Consider the following 20,421-nt stretch of genomic DNA (forward strand, 5'->3'; position numbering starts at 1 on the left):
ATTTCCCCAATGGTTCCACCTAATAATTCCGTTTTGCCTTAGGAAGATACAAACTTTCAGAAACAAATACTTATTGAGCACTTCCAGTGTGCAAAATAGAGAGACAGAGGCAATAAAAATAAGGAGAAAATATGTACAAAATGAGAGTGACCACTTAGAAGGCCATGATTGTGAAAGAAATGGGACTAAAGCCACTCTTTTTTATTTCTATTGGATGTAACTTTATTAAGTTAATTAGTTTTAATTAATAAATTCTATATGTATATTTATATATTTTTAAACAAGCCATTAATTTGAATTAGCCTTTATGTGATATCATTTAATATATCACAAAGTGCAGTTATTATGAAAAATGGTTCTGGATTTAGCTTCAAATTAATCCCCTTACTAAAGCCAAAGCCAGGTGCTGCTAAGAAAATCACATCTGTCATGGCCCTCTTTGGGTCCTCTATTCTTTGTGTCCACAGCTGGTACCATGACATTTGCTGATCTGTATTATTCCCTGTCACATGATATCTTGAGTGGCCCCTTTTTAACATTAAACATTTGGGGGAATCATGTAATACTTGATTGAGTTATTTGTTGACAGAAGAAATATATATTTATATTTATATAAAGCCATTGTGAAATCAGTATGCTTTCCTCGATCACAATAATAACATACATTTGACAGCAATAGAAAAAAAAAGAAAGTAGTAGAGAATATATGGGTGAGATGTATTTTTGACTTGGCTTAATGATCAGATTGGGGAGCATGCCGATCCATAGACCACTTTACAGTAATGTCAGGCTCCAAGGGTGAACACTGCAAGGTTTTGAGTTAGAGAGTACATTAGCTGGGTGCCTAGGGAAGATTTCATTGGTGAGGCTGCATTTGAACATTGTGCTGCCAGTTCTTACTATTTCTAAAGTTTGTACCATGAGAATGTAGCTGAAGGTGTCATATTGTCAGATTGCTGAACAGGACATAGAAGCTGTCACTTCTTTATAGTGGCGCTTGGGAAAAAGATGGCTGTTCTACTGGCCAAATGTGACTTTAGCTGGCATTAGAATTTGAGTGACTAGAGGAGTTTCTCCATCTGGAACTCTGGTATGCTTATACTAATCTTTTTCTAAGCAGAATTTGCACCCAATATTGGCTTCCTATTCTTTAAAGCAGGACCTCCTGCCCCCGTCATATTCATAATTAGCCTGCGAGGAAGGTCTAGTAAAAAGAACCCAATATAAAATGTATTGCTTAAGATGTGATGGAGCTCTTTCCCTGAGGCTGAGAGTAATAGATTCCTTGGGGTCATTGTCTGGTTCATGCTGAGGACCTTCCAGCGTCACTGGACGTTCCATGTGACACTCTCCCCTGCCACAAGCTGGTTGGTACAAGGTGCGTATGTGACACCAAAAAATTGTTTTAATTTTTTTACCTGGAAATTTAAAATTTGGATCTGGGAGAGACACAGAGCTGAGTCACATTGATGACGGCTTTCTAAAGAGGAGGCCATGGACCTTAACTCATCCTTCAGCTCCATGGGCTACTTCAATATCTTCCCAATAACTACCTACCTTTTTAAATTTTCTTGAGCTAAGCGGAAGTGGGTTCTGTTATTTGCAACCCAAAGAACTTTAGTTATATAAGTGTATGGGGTCAGGGAAGTGAATTATCTTGTGTTGGGTTCTATGTTAAATCCATTGAAAAGTTTAAGGATTCTTAAAACTGAGAGTTGCCGCCCATATATGGATTATGAAATCGTGGGATTTAGACTAACCCAGCGGGAAGCTGAATAAATAATAATTTATGACGAATCTTGTGTTTTTTAGAGGTGGATGGGGAATAACTGTTTTTCCTTTTGCCACTCCCACTACATAAAACTTTCCCATGTGCAGAAAGTTCTTTTCACTGACCCCATGGAAAGCTCATCTCATGTTTTGGCTTCATTAGACCTCACCAAGTTTGTCTGGCTTAATACCACTTTTAAAGGAGCAGTGCTTTCTATTTCCTTCCCTAACCCATCAGGAGTGTTTTTAAAAGGAATGAATTAAAAAGTGCCCTATTTCAAGCACTAATCTTTGTTAGTAAATGTAAAAAATAGAAGTGTTATTTTTTTAAAAGGAATATACATTCACATATTATAATAATACCAATAAGGTAAAAATAAAAACAAATATTTATGTTAGGAGATTTAAAAGGAAATAGAATAAAGTTCTAGTACCTATTTGAGGCAGTAGAGGACTTACAGATGCTCCCTTCCCCATCATTTTCTCCAATTTCCCAGACTTTCCAGAATGTGGTATCATGGTGTCTATAATAATTTTTGAAAACATAAGAACATAGGGAGAATAAACAAATAAACCTAACCCACTCTATGATTAAAAAACTAAGGGAGAAATGGAGGAAAAAAAGGGAGGAAGGAAGACAAGAAGAAAGGGGAGGAGAGAGAAAGGGGGAGAGGAAAGAGGGAAGGAAGGAAGGAAAGAAGGAGTCAAATCAGATATTTTTAAGTATTGTCACATTGTCAGAAAAAAAAAAAAACCTGGTAAAACAGTCTTGAGAAACTTTAAACCTTGACTTCTGTTCTTGAAACACTGGAAGATTTTTGTGTTTATTTTTAGTTTATGTATGACTGAGTCATATTTGTATCAACATTTGAAAAATGGAATAGAAACTAATGCACCTTTTTCTTCAGTGTAACTGTTTTCAAAGCTTGATCTGCCCTAGGGATGAAGCAGTCTCTGACTGCTACAGGTTTTAAATTTCAAGGTTATTGGACAGAGTGGTCTACTTTATTTATTTGTTTAAAATAAGTTATATGAACCACAAAGATACACAAGAGTAACCCCTTCTAGATTCAAAAAATTGGTATTAATAAGGAACCTTTTTAAAAGTATAGTTGACATACAATATTATATTAGTTTAAGCACAGTTTATAACATAGTAATTCAAGTTTTTATGCTATGCTATCCTTACCACAAGTGTAGCTACCATCTGTCACCATATGATGCTATTACAATACCACTGACTATATTCTGTGTGCTGTACCTTTCATCCCTGGGACCTATTTATTTCACGACTGGAAGCCCATATCTCCTTCTCCCCTTCACCCCTTTTGCCCATTCCCCAACCCCTCCAGCAACCCTCAATTTGTTGAAAACAGCAGCTGAAAGCTTATCGTTAGAATCCACAGATTTCCTCCTTAATCGTCAGTGCCAGGTTGGGAAATTAATATCCAAATCATGTAGCTCTTACATATAAAATAGGGAAGAGTTGAGGACCAATAATTAAGGTTAAAATGGAATGCACACGATAACCTGTTGCACTATCTGGAGAGAAGAAATGCATAACAGTAGGAAGCTATAAAAGCACCATCCTGGGAGGTGAATCTCTGGTCTGTAATCTGGGTGAGCATAAATTGTTCCAATTCCATTCATTACCATCCTTTTAAGAGCACTCCAAATCAGTACATCATTCCTGTGGATGAATCAAATGGGCAGAATGGTTGTAAAATACTTTGGCTAATATGGATGATGACAAGAGAAGGGTGTAGTACCATTAGGTCCCCAATATCCACAGAATAGAACAAATATTTAATAATTACTATGACCAGTGGAGTACCATGTGTCTCCATTCTGGTCAGAGCTCGTATTTTTGTTTTTGTTGAAGTTCGCATCATAGCAAGAGTGTTTATAGAACACCTATAAAGCTCTTTCAGCAACTGGAAAAAATATTCTGAATTAAGCATGGGGCTAGTGTAATCAAGATCACAATTTTGATCTCCATATAGGCCAATTAAATAAAACAGTCTAGTTCACATTTATAAACTGAAGCCCCAACTGAGATTGGCCTGTTAAGCAATGTGCATCACTAGACATAAGATGACTGGGCTCCAGAATGTTTATGTCATGTTTACCTGTCACAATTACTGGCAAAAGCAACACAAAGACTTTGGCCTTATATTTGAAGGACATCACATTATTAACAATATATTGAGAAAGTGCTAGACCTAGGTTCAAGCCCAGGCCACTTACCACCCATATGACTGTGGGCTCTTGAACCATCGTTGTTCCATCTGGAAAATAGGAAAAAAGAGTAATAGCTTTCTTCTTTTTATTACAAGGGTATTGTGGAGAATAAATGAAACAATGAATAAGAAAGTGTTTATACAAGTAGAAGATACTATTAATATTTATAGCCTAAATGCTCAGAGATTTTTTAAGAGTTGCTGTTACATGTTTGGTTTGTTTTCCCCTGGGATAACTTTAAAAAATGTGGACTGCATTTCTGTTATGATGGCATTTAGACCTCTGCTTCATCAAAGTCAGGGACAAACTTTCATAAATCCTTCTTTTTTATTGGAACAGAAACCCCATATGTCTCCAGTGGCACATTATCACCAACAAATACTCAGCAATGATGAATGATCGTGAGGCAAAGTTGATGGCCACTGCATAATTATCCTTCCACATAAATTACATTAAAAACAACATTGTATAACACCTGCAAGACAAGACTGGCTTTTAGGGAAGTTATTTGTAGTTTAGAGGGTGGAAAGTAAAAGAGACGGGCTTAGCATACACACTGCCTCCCAACGAGCTGTAAAACAACAAGGAAAAGTAGGGGTGAGCATTGCTTTGCTTTCTGTCTTACACCCACCCTTCATCCTGCACAGCTGAGATGTAAATATTAAAACCACAAACACACAGAAGCTCTTAATTGTCCTCCTTCCACTGAAGTAGGCTTTAGTTTAAAGTCACACAAGATCTCAGAAATTATCTTTTTAAAAAATTAGTGCAGAAAGAAGCATTTTGGTGACCTGTGGGGAAGGTGGGAGGGAGCAATGTGTATCTTCTTATATATCCATACCTTAAACTTTGATGCTATTGAGTGAATTCCTCAACAATTTAAATATTGAGGGGGAAATGTCATGTTTAGCGAGAAATAAAGGATACAACACATTTTGACCAATGACTGATAATAGAAAAGGAGAAAAATCTCAGTGGACTGGAAAGGTAAGGTTCAAAATCAGGCTAGGTTAAGGCTAAGCCACAAAGACCAGCCTCAAAGCACTTAAGTCTTTGCAGAGCCTCAGGGTACCAGGTTGGAGTATCAGCATCCAGGTCACAAGAAAAGTGCTGCCTTGTGTTCTGATCAGGTCTGAGATATGTCAGGAAGAGGGAAAGCAGGTAAGGAAGGACAAGCAGGACAACTTCTCACTCCTGTAAGGTTTCATGCCAAATAGATCTTCCTCAGGCTTTTAAATAGAAAATGTTCTAGTGTCTTGAGATACAATGTGGAGTTCCTGCACAACTGCCATGTGAGGAAAAGAATGGGATTCTTGTTGAGGAAGGCACTGCGCCTCCTTTGGGGAAGGCTTCAGTTTTGATCCATTTCTCATGTGAGAGAAAAGGACACCCCTGCCTACTTTTTTTTTTTTTTCCCCCTGGGATACTATGCTCATCAAATCATCTGGTAGAGTCTGGGGAAAGATAAAGTGGGTATGAAAAATATTGATATAGGGGCACCTGGATGCTCAGTCAGTTAACGTCTGCCTTCAGCGTAGGTCATGATCTTGGGATCCTGGGATTGAGCTCCACGTCCAGCTCTCTGCTCAGCAGTGAGCCTGCTTCTCCCTCTCCCTCTGCCTCTGTGATCTCTCTCTCAAATAAATAAATAAAATATTTTTTAAAATATTGATATAGATGCTTACATAAGGATATACATTTATGGAATCCATGAGAATGCCTGCTAACATCTAATGGCCATCAATAATGAAGAAAATATTGCATATGCTTGCTTTGGCATTTTCTGTTCTCAGTTTTTTTGTCTTAGTGAATTAATGGCTGATATTTTTACAGAGGTTTGTTAGGCTATCTCACAATGACAGTTATGCTTGTGGTTATTTCCCAGAGCTTAGATTGATAGCTAAGTCATTAAAAAAATCATAAAGCTCTTTTAAAATTATTTTTCAGGTAGCTCCACTATAAGCATGATTTAATACCGTGTTTTTTTATGGCTTTTAGCTATTATATATATATATATATATATATATATATATATATATATATACACACACACACACACACATACAGACATATATATATATATAAATGAAAATAGTATAATTTTATATGAAAGTAGTATCGGGGTTTTTTCTAGAATGAGGTTAGGAACTGGATATTATTTGATGGTATTTAGCTAGAGGATGCCTCTTCCCATGTGGTTCTCAAGGGAATCACTCACAAAAAGAATAACATTAAATAAGAAATGGCATATTTGCTTTTTAAAAAACTTTTTGAATCTGATCTAAGCATGATACCACCACCTACTCTCCTCAAACATGAAAGAGGTTTGGCAGTGTAGTACAAAGGATTCAGGTAACTTCAGAGACTAATAAAAGAAATAGTTTATTAGTGACAGTTCTCAAGGCCATGGTCCCAGAGAGTAAGAAAATATTAAAACAAGCCTCAAGATAGACTTGTGTAAGTGTACTTTCCAGCTTCTTCCTATGTATGCTGTGTATAGATAGGGGTGGAAATATACATATAATAAATTGTATAGTAAATGGCTATGATAGAGGGGTAAAAACCTAGACTCTAGGATCGTATGCTTTTGATCCCAACCAAAGTAGCATTCCTTGTTATGAGATGTCCATGCTCCTAATGTGTGGCTTATGCTAGAGGCCAAAGTGCAGCTTTGACTTCTGCAGAATTCTAAAAATTGAAGATCTGCCCTCCTCACCTCTGGATAGCTATGTGTACAGGAACCTCCCACTGCATCACTGAAGCAATGATCAGTCAGCCTCAGGAGCATGCAAAAAAAAATGGCTGCTGGCTTCTAAGATAAGCCATGGTGACTTAATTGATCTTCCTACATGGGCTTCACTGAATGTCTAAAAGTAACCTTAACAGTAACATGTCCAAAACAGGGGTCTCCATATCCAACCCCCATTTTATTTATTTATTTATTCGTTCATTCATTCATTTAATTATTTTTATTTTTAAAGATATTTATTTATTTATTTATTTGTCAGCGATACAGTGAGAGAGAGAGAGAGCACAAGTAGGCAGAGAGGTGGGCAGAGGCAGAGGGAGAAGCAGGCTCCCCATTGAGCAACCAGTCTGATAGGATCCCTGGCCCAAGGATCATGACCAGAGCCGAAGGCAGATGCTTAACTGACTAAGCCACGCAGGTATCCCTATTTATTTTTTTTAAGATTTATTTTTTAAAGAGAGAGCTGGGAGAGGGGCAGAGGGAGAAGGAAAGGCAGATAATCTCAAGGAGACTCCATGCTGAGCATGGAGCCAGACCTGGGTCTTGATCTCACAAACCTTAAATCATGACTTGAGTGGAAACCAAGAGTCAAAGGCTTAATGGACTGAGCCACCTAAGTGCCCCTCCAGCCTCTATTTTAAACCTCCATATCCCCAAGTCTTTCTTATATGGGTTAATAGTACCCAATTGCTGGGACGCCTGGGTGGCTCAGTTGGTTAAGCAGCTGCCTTCGGCTCAGGTCATGATCCCGGTGTCCTGGGATCAAGTCCCGCATCGGGCTCCTTGCTCAGTGGGGAGCCTGCTTCTCCCTCTGCCTCTGCCCACCTCTCTGCCTACTTGTGCTCTCTCTCTCTCTCTCTCTCTCTAGTAAATAAATAAAATCTTTAAAAAAAAAATAGTACCCAATTGCTTAGGCTAAAAATCTGATTCACCCTAAATTCCTCCTTTTTTCTACTCCCATTCACAATATCTGGTCTTTCAAGAAGGCCTTTTGATTTTACTGCCAGCACCTCCTGAATCCATACCCTTCTCACTGTTCTTACGCTACTACAGTAGTCTAGGCCTCTATAGTTTCTGCCGGGATTACTGGGACAGTGTTGTAACTTTGGCCCTGCCTCCATTCTTGCTTTATTGCAGTCATTCCCAGCTCCAAAACTAGAGTCAGGGTTTAAAATGTAAATCGATTCATATCCTTTCCTGTGAAAAATCTTCTTTGGGCTTCCCACTGCATTTAGAATAAAATCTCAACCTCCTGGCCAGCCTGCCATTATGGTCCTCATGGTTCTTCATAGTGGCTGTCTGCTTCTTGCACCTAGTTTTGACCACTCCCCACCCTGCCCTGTCTCTGCTCCAGTCTGTTTGGCTTTGCTCTATCTGATCTTTGTGTAACTGATTCCTTTTTATTAGGCTAAATTGACCCCTCCTTAAAGAGGCCTTTCCTGACACCTTAAACTAAATAAGTCACCTCCACCTCAGGCCCATTACTCCATTCTATTTTATCCTTAGCATTTTGAATCTGAGATTATCTCATTTGTTGAGATGTACTTATTATTACCTCCTGCTGCAATGGAAGTTCTAAGTCTAGTCATTGCCACATCCCCAGGGACTAAAATGGTGTCTGGCTTGCTCACTAAAGCAAACATTGTTTATTGAGGTTTTCAGTAAATAATGATTTAATAAATGAGTAATTTTGAAAAGTCATCCCTCCAAAGTCATGTTGCCCAATCAGTGTTCTACAATAGGACCAGTAGATTTGGCATCTCTGTCTTTTGGGAAGAATCAAGAAGGAAGGTGAGAGAGATGTGAGAATATGGATGAATGTTTTCCTCTCACTTTAGAAAAAGCAGTTAAAAAGCAAGTATTGAATTCCTGCTGTGTGTTAAGTAGCATGTGTTAGGTACTGTTACTGACATGTGAGTTACTAAGCATATTCTGTAGTGGGATGCGTGGGTGAGCAACACAATTCAACAAAAGGAGAATTAAGCTAATAAATACAATAGGAATTGAGAGGGAAAGATAAGTATGAAATGCAATAGTTGACTTAAGCTCGATGGAAAAAAAGAGGATTGTTCTTTGACACATGGAGGCAGAGAATCTGAAAAGGCAGAGAAGAGAAGTTCTTCCCAGGCAGAGGATGGGTCACAAATGAAGGAAAAGAGGAGGAAACAAATATTGGTTTAGGCCAGAGTTTGCCATTAGAAAGCCAGGAAGAGACTGGATTTGATTCTGCTCAAAGTATGCATATTTAGAATCAAGTATTTATAGAGTCTAAGAGAATTCAGACTGGACCTATAGAAACAAATAAGTGGGTTGGAAGGTGATTTGTTAGAGCATTCCTTTCCTCTCTCAGGCTCTCATGATCTTTTTCTTGGGAACTGGATTTCATTCATTAAGCAAGTATTTATTACCTGCCTCCTCTGTACCAGGCACTGTGCTTGTCACTGGGGTTCAACAGTAAACAAGAGATCATGGTTCTTGTTCCCAGGAGCTTATTATAATCTCTCCAAGGAGATAAAGAGTATGTGAATAAATTCAATAATAATTTGAGCATAATTTAGCAATTGTGCATTCAGGTAAATTCTTTTATACTAATAATGTGGGAAGAGAGAGAGAAAGAGGATGGTTTGGAGAGGAAAGTATGCTATTAATAGGTCATTTGCAAGGCTGTTTGTACCAGTATATTAGAAAGGACAGCAACATGGCTGCCCCCTTTGGTAGTTTGTGATAAAACATGGAATAGCAGGGGCCCCCAGGTGGATTAGTCAGTTAAATGTCTGACTCTTGGTTTCAGCTCAGGTCGTGATCTCAGGGTGGTGAGATGGAGCCCTGTGTCAGGTTCTGTGCTCCGTGCTAAGTCAGCTTGAGATTCTTTTTTTTTTTTTTTTAAAGATTTTATTTATTCATTTGACAGACAGAGATCATAGGTAGGCAGAGAGGCAGCCAGAGAAAGAGGAAGTGAAGCAGGCTCTCTGCTGAGCAGAGAGCCTGATGCGGGTTCGATCCCAGGACCCTGGGATCATGACCTGAGCTGAAGGCAGAGGCTTTAACCCACTGAGCCACCCAGGCGCCCCCAGCTTGAGATTCTTAACCCCTCAGTCTTCCTCCCCTTCTCCTCCTCCTCCTCAGCTCCGCCCCCACTAGCTTGCACGCTTGCTCGCTCTGTCTCTCTCTACAATAAATAAATAAATAAATAAATAAATAAAATCTTTTTAAAAAAACCTGTAAAACTGCAACTGTGAAAGCACAATAACGGTGGTTCCAGGTGAAGTCTTTTCTCTCTCTTTTTCCTCTTTCATTTCCTCCCACCCACCTTCAGACATTGCTGTCAATTTAATCAAGGGTTGTAAAACGTATAGAAACTAGGAACAATGCATGATAAACATATGCCTAATAACAACACATGCTTTTGGGAAGAAACTGGTGAACATGATTGTAAACATGTTGGAGGGCAGATGTCAGGTGGGAGCTCTTCATTCACCATATGGAGACATAGGACGGACTATTCACTAATTTTCATTGTTAGAATAATAGAGCTCTTCCCGCAGGAACACCCATAGCCTCCTCCAAGGCATTGCCAGTCATGGGCAATTACTAAATGATCAATGATCTGGTTCTGACAGAAAGGAATTTCTTAGAGAATTGTGGAATATCTCAGCTTTAATTTAGTCCTTTCTCTTGCATTTTGGACTAGAATTCGATTCTGCAAAGGGAGTGATTTAAACTCTCCTTGGTTATGTAGATTCATGTTTCATCCTGGAGTATTACTCTAGAATCTTCATGATGGAACTTGAAGATCTATTTTCATGATATACATAGTATATTTAAAAATGTAAGTCCTTTTAAAATTTAAAACTTACTCTAAACAAAGCCAAACTTTGGCCATGACTGGATAATTACCAATTATCAGAAGTCTATTGCACAGTTTTATTCTTCCTGTGTTAGTCTGCTAGGGCTGTCATAACAAAATACCACAAACTGGATGGTTTGAACAACAGAAATTTTTTTCTTATGGTTCTGGAGGCTAGAAGTCCAAGATCAAGGTATTGGCAGATTTTCTTTCTTCTGAGGCTTCTCTCTTAGCAAATGGTTGTCTTCTCCCCATGAGGACATGGTCTCCTCTGTGCATGCATCCTGGTGCCTCATTCTTTGTGTGTCCAAATTTCCTCTTCTCACAAGAGCATCACGCAGACTAGATCAGGGCTCATTTTAACTAGTCATCACTTTAAAGACCCTGTCTTCAAATACAGCCACATTCTGAGGTACTGGAGGTTAAAGCTTTGACATTTGAATTTGGAGGGAACGCAGTTCAGTCCACAGCACTTCCCAGTCCTAATATACAGTTTTGTCCTGGGAAGCAATGAGTGGGATTCAGAGAATTAGTAGAGTACTTTCTTTGGGGCAGGGGTGGCATCTCACTTATGCTCTCAGAGCTGTCATGAAAGGAAAGAGTGCTAATAGGAACTTTTAAAGTTCTGCATTTCCTTTCTGTTATGTCCTGAGATTCTACAGAAAGAAGAGGCCTGAGTTCTAATTTTGTTCTGACCTAGAGAGATAAAGATGGTATGCTGCAAGATTTCATTCAAGGAGAAGGACATTACTTGTGGTTGGTGATTGACAGCTTTGTATGAGAGGTGATATTCCAGCAGGGACTTGGAGAATGGGCAGCCATTAGGTGTGAAGATTGCAGTGTGTAAGAGGTAAGACAAAAGCCTTGTCTTATGGAAAAGTGTATGTGTGGGGATGTTATTCCTTGCAAATCTTGCAAATACATGAGACATCTTATGTAAGTTATTACACAGAATCCCCCCAGAACCCCTGTGAGCTAAGCTAAACAAGAATTCACAATCCTTTTCCAATGATGAGGAAACAAAAGCTCAGAGAGGTTGAATAGCTGATAAATAAGAAAGGTAGGATTGAACACACATGCCTGACTGTAGAGTTCTTCTCACTGAGAGGGAATTTTCTATCGTTGCTGTGACAAATTAGCACAAACTTTGTTTCAAACAACCACAATTTATTATCTCACAGTTTTTTAGGTCAGAAATCTGGGTGTGCTTGATGGATTTTTCAGCTCTGGGTTTCACAAGGCCAAAATCAAGGAGCTGGCTGGCCAGGGCCCTGATCTTCCGCTCTGGATAAGAATCTGCTTCCAGCCTCATTCGGGTCATTGGTAGAATTTGGTTCCATGTATCTATATGATTGAGGTCCCTGTTTCCTGGCTGACTATAGTCAGCTGAAGGTCAGTTCCAGCTTCTAGGGGCTGCTCACATTCCCTGTTCATGGTCCTTTTTATTGGACAAAGCTGGCAGTGAAGGGTTGAGTCCTTTTTATACTTTCTGTCTCTCTCACCTCCCTTTCCACTTACCTCTCTTGCCTCTAGTTGGAGAAAGTTCTCTGTTTTTAAGGCTCATGTAATAAGTTTGGGGCTACCAGATAATCTATGATAATCTCCTTACCTAAAGTTCATACCTCAAATCACATCTGCAAAGGCCCATTTATCATGGAAGGTAATATATTGACAGGCTCTAGAGGCTGGGGCATGGACATGGTTGGGGGACTGTTCTGCCTACACAACACTGTTGGAAAGGAGGACATCGTTAGAGATTGGAATTCCAAAGGCTGGGCTGAGGCGCGTAGACTTTTTTTTGGAAGTAATGAAGCCCTATTGGAACTGTGTGGTAGCTGGACAGCCAAGGGAGAGGACGGGGTAGAGGAGAGGGGCGTAGCTTATTAAGAAATTTGTTCTGAAGAGGTTAATCTGACAGCAGTGGGTAAAATGGGTTGGACTGGTAAGATTAGAGACTGGGAGATGAGTTTGGAGGCTTTCAAACTATTCCGGGTGAGAGTAACAAGGAATTGATGTGGGGCCTCTAAGTCAATTTGCCAAAAATCCAGTTCTCTCAAAGTCAATTGACCTGTCAGTTTGTCTTGACATTTAATATTTTCTCTTTTTTGAAGAATGGCAGAGTAGATAACCCTGACTGACACCCCTGTGAAAATAGCCAGGAAAGAAGGGAAAAAAAATTATAAAAAATTAAACTGTCAAGAAGGTAGACCAAGGCAGGTACCTGGATGGGTAAGTGGACCACTGAAGTTGGCTTTCATGTGAAGAGCATTTGCAAAACTGCAGGAGCCTCCTGAGGCATGGAAGAAAGAACACAACTCAGAACCCTCTAAAGGCAGGGGTTCCATAAAGAGATAATTCTATCATCTGCGCAAAACTAAGATCCCGAAGGACCACAGCCTTAGTTTAAGGGGGTGCTAGAAATAAACCTGCCCTGTCTCCCCCTACTCCCAGGCCCTAGGGGAATGCAGAGGAAACTCTCTCATTCTTTGCTGAGGAGGGAAGAAAATCCAGAAGCAGAACCAAAAATATAGGGATACTTAATACATGAAAGAGACGGTTTTGCAGATCACTAGGGGGAAGAATAGCCTTTTCAATAAATAGTCTTAGGACAGTTGGATATTCATGTTCAAAAAATGTTATTGGACCCCTATCTAACATCGGTCACACAAATCAGATTCCATGTGGATGAAAGACTTAAATATGAAAGGCAAAAGTAAAATTTTAGGAAACTGTGTTAGTCATTTTTAAGACTTTGGGGTAAGGAATAATTTCTTAAATAGACACAAAGAGTAAAACTAAAAGGGTAAGAGTGATAAATCTGACCAAATTAAAATTTAAAATTTATGTTAATCCAAAGACACCTGAGGGACAAAAGACAAACTAAAACTGGGAGGTATTTGTAACCCATTATACTGACAAAAGAATAGTATTCTGAATTTATAAAGAATTCCTATGAATCAAAATGAAAAAAGTAAATGACCAAAAAAATCAACAGGCAAAAGACATTTCAGAGAAGGGAAAACCTCAATAGCCTATACATAAATGAAAAAATGTATAACTTGAGTTCTCAAAGCAATCCATCTTAAAAGTACAATGAGAGTTTATATAAAAAAAAAAAAAACCTATGCATCATATTAATAGCAGCTCTATTTGTAATAACACCAAACTGAAAACAACCCCCGATCTCCTAAAATGGGTAAATGGTTAAATAAACTATGGTACATCCATATTATGGACTACTACTCAGCCATAAAATGGACAAACTATTGATACATGCAGTAACCTGGGTAGATGTCAACAGCATTATGCTGAGCAAAAAATAGCAAATCCCAAAAGACTGTATACTGTGTGATCCCACTTATATAACATTCTTGAAATGAAAAACAATGATAGAAATCGATAGAAATCGATAACTCCAGCTGTCAGGAGTTAGGGATGGGAGTGGGAATGGTAAAGGAATAGGTGGGAGGTGGGAGGTAGGTGGGTATGGTTAAATATGGCAGCATGGGATCCTTGTGATGATGGAAATGTTCTTTAACTTTTCTGTGGTAGTGGATATACAAACTTACATACGTGAAAAAATTGCACAGAACTAAATACACACTCACACAAATGAGAACAAGTAAAATTGGGGAAATCTGAATAGGATCAATGGATTGTATTTGTCTGTGTCCTAGTTGTAATAGTGTACTGAAGTTTTTCAGAATGTTGCCTTGGGAAGCCTGAGTGGAGAGCTCAAGCAATTTCTGTATACTGTTTCTAACAACTGCATGTGAATCTACAATTATCTCAAAATAAAAAGCCTAATTAAAAATAATACAATGAAATGTATTTCATACCCATCACACTGACAAAAATTAAAATATTTGGCGGTAAGTGTGGGCAAGGAAACAACGACTTTCCTCCCCAGCTGATGGGAACACAAATGTGTTTAACACCTTTGGAAAACCATTTGCATATTTAACAACAGTGCCGGTAGTCTACTAAACTTGGCACTGTGACCGAGAAAGTCCACTCTAGGTATCAGACCAATGATATTTTTGTGAGGCTTGGTGCAGAATGAAAGTGAAGAGCCCCTTATTCAGAAATTGAGAATTCAAGATGGAGATGGTAGAGCTTTAAACCAAGTGCAGGGTCCTTCTGTGCCCAGGGCCCTGTGTGACTGCCCAGGTTTCATACCATAAGCTGTCCCTGCCTAGGTATACACCTTAGAGAATCTCTTGGATCATGAACCCCAAGACATATACAGAGCAGCACTGTTGGTAATAACAAGTGACTGGAACAGCCCAAATGGAGATGAATAAATTTTGTATGATGCACTGAGAGACTAAACAGCAGGGGAAATGAATGACTTTCAGTTACTGATGATGAGGTTTAGGACATGCTACCTCCAAATATGGCATCTTGACATATTGAATATCCTAATATTCAATTTTAAGCTGAATGTTTTAGGCTGAAGGAGTTTGAGGAAACAGTAGAAGCAGGAAGGTCACTCTGTCCTCCTCCTGCCTCCCCTTTCTTCCCTTAAACAGGTTTTAAAACCCCAGAGGTACCCTGCCTACCTTTACCTGGAGGAAAGTCACATCTTATCTCTGAAGACAGAAGTTTGCCAAGAAGAATCCAAAAATAAAAGCCTTATTAAGTTTCCCCCAGCTTACTACTCTGACCTCATATTCATCAACCTATCTTATTCCTTCATGACTACACACTCTTCATCAAACCAAGTCTGAAAATACACAAGTCTGTTCCTTTGGGTCTCCATTTTCTTATGAAGGCTCCCATGTCACATAAAACTTATACAAATCTATGCATTTCTCCTGTCAATCTGTCTTTATCAACGTAATCTTCAGATGTAGGTAGGGACCCTAAGAGGGTAAGGAGAACATTTTCTTCCTCAATACTTACAGCTACATGGAAGCATTTGAACAAAATGATGACCCAAAAAAAGTTCCCCAAAGAATACATACAACTCTGTATCTATATAAAGTTAAAAAAAAAAACTGCAAAACTGAACTATGTATTATTAAACAAACATATGTGGTAAAAACTATTAAGAAAAACAAAGGAATGATGAATGCAGAACCCAGAACCCTTGTTCCTTGGGGAAGCAAGGGAGGTAGGACTGGGGAAGGATGACTGGGTGGGTCATTAGAGTTATAGGAGTGTCCTTTTTTATAAATAGGCCCAGGGGCAAGGATGGCAAGAAAGGGGAACCCTCTTACACTGTTGGTAGGAGTATAAACTGGTGCAGTCATTCTGGAAAACAGTATGTAGGTTCCTCAAAAAGTTAAAATAGAGCTACCCTACAACCCAGCAATTCCACTACTGGGTATTTATCCCAAAGATACAAACAGTGATATGAAGGGGTGCATGCATCCCAATGTTTATAGCAGCAATGTCCACAATAAACAAACTATGGAAAGAGCCCAAGTGTCCATCATCTCATGAATGTATAAAGGGGCTGTATACACACACACACACACACACACACACACACACACACAGAAGGAAATATTACTCAGCCATCAAGAAAATGAAATCTTGCCACTTGCAATGACAGGGGTAGAGCTAGAATATTGTGCTAAGCAAAGTAAGTCAGCCAGAGAAAAATAAATGCCATATTATTTCACTCACCTGTGGAATTTAAGAAACAAAACAGATGAACATAGTGGGGAAAAAGAGAGAGAGCCAAACCATAAAAGAGACTCTTAACCATAGAAAACAAACAGAGGGTGGAGGGGAGGTGGGTGGGGGAAAGGGTTAATTGGGTGATACGCTTTAAGGAGGGCACTTGATGTAATGAGCACTGGATGTTGTATGGAACTGCCAAATCACTAAATTCTACCCCTGAAACTAATAAAAAAAATAAGCCTGTGGGTATATGGATTTTGTTGAGTCACTATTTTTCATACATTACACATATTTCATAAGTATTAGTTTTATTTGTTAAATTATTTGTATAATTATCTATATAAATATATAAATAATTTATTGATTATTTAAGAAATAGAAACTAATTTAAGCAAGTTAGCACATTTTATGGGCAGAGAATAGATAGTTCATTTATGGTAGGAAGTTTCCAGACCTTTCTGCATTTTTACAAGTTTTTAGATGCATTTTCTATTTTTATTATGTAAAGGGAATTGCTAATTTACATGTACTTACTGCTCAGATATGCAAAGAAAATACAGTTCTTTCTTTTTTTTTTTTTAAAGATTTTATTTATCCATTTGACAGAGAGAGAGATTACAAGTAGGTAGAAAGGCAGAGGGGGGTAAGCAGGCTCCCTGCTGAGCAGAGAGCCCAATGTGGGGCTCAATCCCAGGATCCTGAGACCATGACCTGAGCCAAAGGCAGAGGATTAACCCACTGAGCCACCCAGACACCCCAGTTCTTTATTATCCATAATCTAATTTTCCTCCTCAATCCTCACACGCTGTGTGGTGATAGGCAGGGAAAGCAGGGGCCACAGTCAGCCCTTTTAATCGGTCCCTCTGTGTCTGTAGGTTTCAGTGGTCTTTTTTAGGTGGCTCACTCTCTTGGGAAATGTTCAGCCTTTCAGATGTCTTCTTTCTTCTTCTTATCCTCCCTGGATATATAGGGTCCAGGGGTGTGACATGGCAAATGGGAAGGGGTTTCTAGTCTAGACCCTCTTGTTGTCCTCTGGAGCCTTGCTGGTATTCATGGGGGACTACTGGCCTTGCCTGCTCCAGGGCCTTCTGCCAGTGCCCATGAGGCAAAGGGAGAAACTTCTGGTTTTCTCTTGGCTTCATCAGGTCCTGGCAGTCCTGCTGATTCTGTGAGCACTAGTGGCTGCTCTGAGTCTCAGCTGCATTTCTAGTAAGCCATCCGAACCCTCCAGCAGGGTCACCTTTCCCCTCCACACCTCCCAGCTCAGGCCCACTACTCTCAATTAAGTAGCTTTCCTCTCCATCCTGGGGTATGAAACAACTTTACCTCATGTCACACAGGAGCTGAGGGCAGCTCATGAGTGGTGACTCAGGCTCTCCTCATCAAACGAGGTGGTCCTGCTCCTTTCATTCAGGTGTAGCTGTGTATCTTGCCTGGGACCACTCTGCACTGCTTTTGTTTTAGCGTTCCCCTCTGTTTGTGTGATACTGCTCCCCTTCAGGGAATCATCTGGAAGGGAGAAGTCATCCCACATTTGTCTGACCCTTGTTTCCCCAATCCCTGCTTCCTCCTTTATGCAATCTATTGGGGAAGAAGGGGTGGGCCTGGCATTTCTTCTTGTAGTGACCTCTACTCCACCCCCTTTTCCTTCTACCTCCTTCCCTGGGCCAGGGGGAGAAACTGCCTCAGAGAAAGGGAAGATGCAGAAGTTTTAACTTCCTAACACTAATTTTTGAGCGTTTAAGGATTTTCAAGCTAATTTGTCCATGGACACTTCTGCCTTAGTTTCTAGTAAACAAGCCCATTTTAAGCCACTAATAAGAAAGGAAGGTCCGGGATGCCTGGGTGGCTCAGTCGTTAAAGGGTCTGCCTTCAGCTCAGGTCGTGGTCCTGGGTTCCTGGGACCAAGCCCTGCATCAGGCTCCCAGGCAAGCCTGCTTCTCCCTCTCTCACTCCCCCTGCTTGTGTTCCCTCTCTCGATGTCTCGCTCTCTCTCTGTCAAATAAATAAATAAAATATTGAAAGAAAGAAAGAAGAAAGAAAGAAAGGAAGAAAGAAAAAAAGAAAGATCCTTCAGGGAAAGTCAGTCAAATGTAGAAAGTGGAACAGCCACTCAGTTGTGAAACAGCAACCACAGCACTTTACACATCCTGGTTATCTTCTTTGATATTTATGCTTGGCCTGGAGGGGAATAAAATATAAGTGGCTAAGAACTTAAACTTGTAAATGAGGAGCGTTTCCCTTTTGTGCAGTAAGTGGGCAAGTAATTTGACCCTGACTTTATATCAAAACCAAAACAAACTCCAGAGAATTCGAGTTACATGTGAGAAAATTAAAGTATAGAAGAACTAGAAAAATAGAATTAAATATTTATCAAACATTGAGAGAGGACACAGTAAACTTAGAAGTGGCAGTAAAAGTCTTGAAGAAAAGAATTGGAGAGACCCCTGGGTGGCTGTGTTGGTTAAGCATCTGCCTTTGGCTCAAGTCATGATCCCAGAGTCCTGGGATCAAGCCCAACATTGGGCTCCTTGGTTAGCAGGGAGCCTGCTTCTCCCTCTGCCCCTCATCCTGCTTGTTCTCTCTCTCTCTCTGAAAAATAAATAAAATCTTAAAAAAAAAAAAAAAAAGAATGGGCAGATTTGATTGTATAAAATTAATTTTTAAATTAAAATTAATTCAATTTTTACTTAATATTTTTACCTATGATTTTAAAATGTTAATATATAATTATAATTAATTATATTTTAGTTGTATTTTCATTAACATTTAATTACATATTAATTTAATCTTAATGTAATTTTTAAATTAAATTTGTGTTATCCTAACTGACTCTTCATGAAATTAATCAAGGCAAATTGGATTTTAAGTGAATTGGTTTGGGAGAAATTGGCCAGCTCCACCTCAAAGGGGGATGGTGATAGGAACAGAGAGGAGAAAGAGATGTGAATAATGTTACTGGAGGCAAAGACAGGATTGGTGACCAGCTAGATATAGAAGGCAGGTCAGGGTGTGGTGCATAAACAATGAATCTTGGAACACTGAAAAAAATAAAATTAAATTTAAAAAAAAAAAAAAAGAATGAATCTGAGGTTTTGGATCCAGGTCGCTGAGAGGGTAGTGGAAATAATTAACCCAAATTGGGAGCCAAGGGAGAAGAGTAGGTTTGGCTACTACAAGTTGAAATCACCACTAGTCATTTGTTCTCAAACTTCAGTCTGTATCAGAATTACTGTTGAATTTGTTAAAATACACATTGCTGGGTCCATCCCCAGAACTGCTGATATGTAGGTATGGGTCGGGTTAGAAATTTGCATTTCTAACAAGTTCCCAGGTAATGCTGTGCTACTGACCAGGGGACCTCACTTTGAGAAACACCATCTGGTTTTTGGAGTGGAGGTGGTAGGCAGAATCCGGTAGAGAGGGCCTGGAGAGAGATCATGCCCAGACAGAAGGATAATAATTACTCCCATTTACTGTAAAGCTTCCCATTGGTGTGCCAATAATGGGCCCAAGTATTGATCACCCCCTGGAGAAGGGCTACAGCGTGGAGAGGGGTTGGGGGGATGGAGAGGCCAGAGCCCTTGAGCCAATTGTCTTTGACCTGAGCAGCTGTCTCCGTTTACCCCAGGGTGCATACAAACATTATTATTTTGCTTATGTCTGCAGTGGTATGAAAAACTGTAAAATATTGGAAAACACTGATTTGCTGAGTGCTTATTCTGTGGCAGACTCAAGTGATATCCCTATGAGCAAGATGCTATCCAGATTTAAGAGGGGAGAATATGGAGGTTTAGAAATGTTAAACCACTTCAGTGGTTCACTTCAATGTCACATGGCTAGTAATTGGCAGATTCAGGATTAAAGCCCCATCTGGTCCATTTCCAAACCTTGAGCTTTTAATCATTATGCCTTTTAAAGGATTTGAACATTATCTGCATAGAAGTGATATTTAAAACAATGAGATTGGATGAAACTACCAAGGAAGAGGGTTTAGAGAGAAATGTTCAAGTATATTACCTTGGGGAACATCTGTATTTAGGGCATATGGAGAAGAAATTGAGTCCTAGGGTATATCACAGAAATGAAAAGGGAAGAAAGCATCTAGAGAAAGAATTTCATTAGAATTTTATTACCTTGGAGCTGTCAAGAAGGGAAAAGATGAAGGAAAGGTCACTGAACT

The 20,421-nt window shown here is 39.4% G+C and overlaps 1 long non-coding RNA gene across 1 annotated transcript in view; it reads right to left on the reverse strand.

Moving 5' to 3' along the window:
* The window catches only part of LOC116866539, a 79,174-nt gene that overhangs the window by 27,591 nt on the left and 31,162 nt on the right, over positions 1 to 20,421 (reverse strand). The window contains exon 2 of the long non-coding RNA XR_004382419.1: positions 4,018 to 4,058. This is a non-coding gene — a long non-coding RNA (uncharacterized LOC116866539). The remainder of the gene's footprint in view (positions 1 to 4,017; positions 4,059 to 20,421) is intronic.

Source organism: Lontra canadensis, unplaced genomic scaffold (assembly GCF_010015895.1).
Source record: "Lontra canadensis isolate GAN:19392208 unplaced genomic scaffold, GSC_riverotter_1.0 scaffold10, whole genome shotgun sequence".
Taxonomy (NCBI): Eukaryota; Metazoa; Chordata; class Mammalia; order Carnivora; family Mustelidae; genus Lontra; species Lontra canadensis.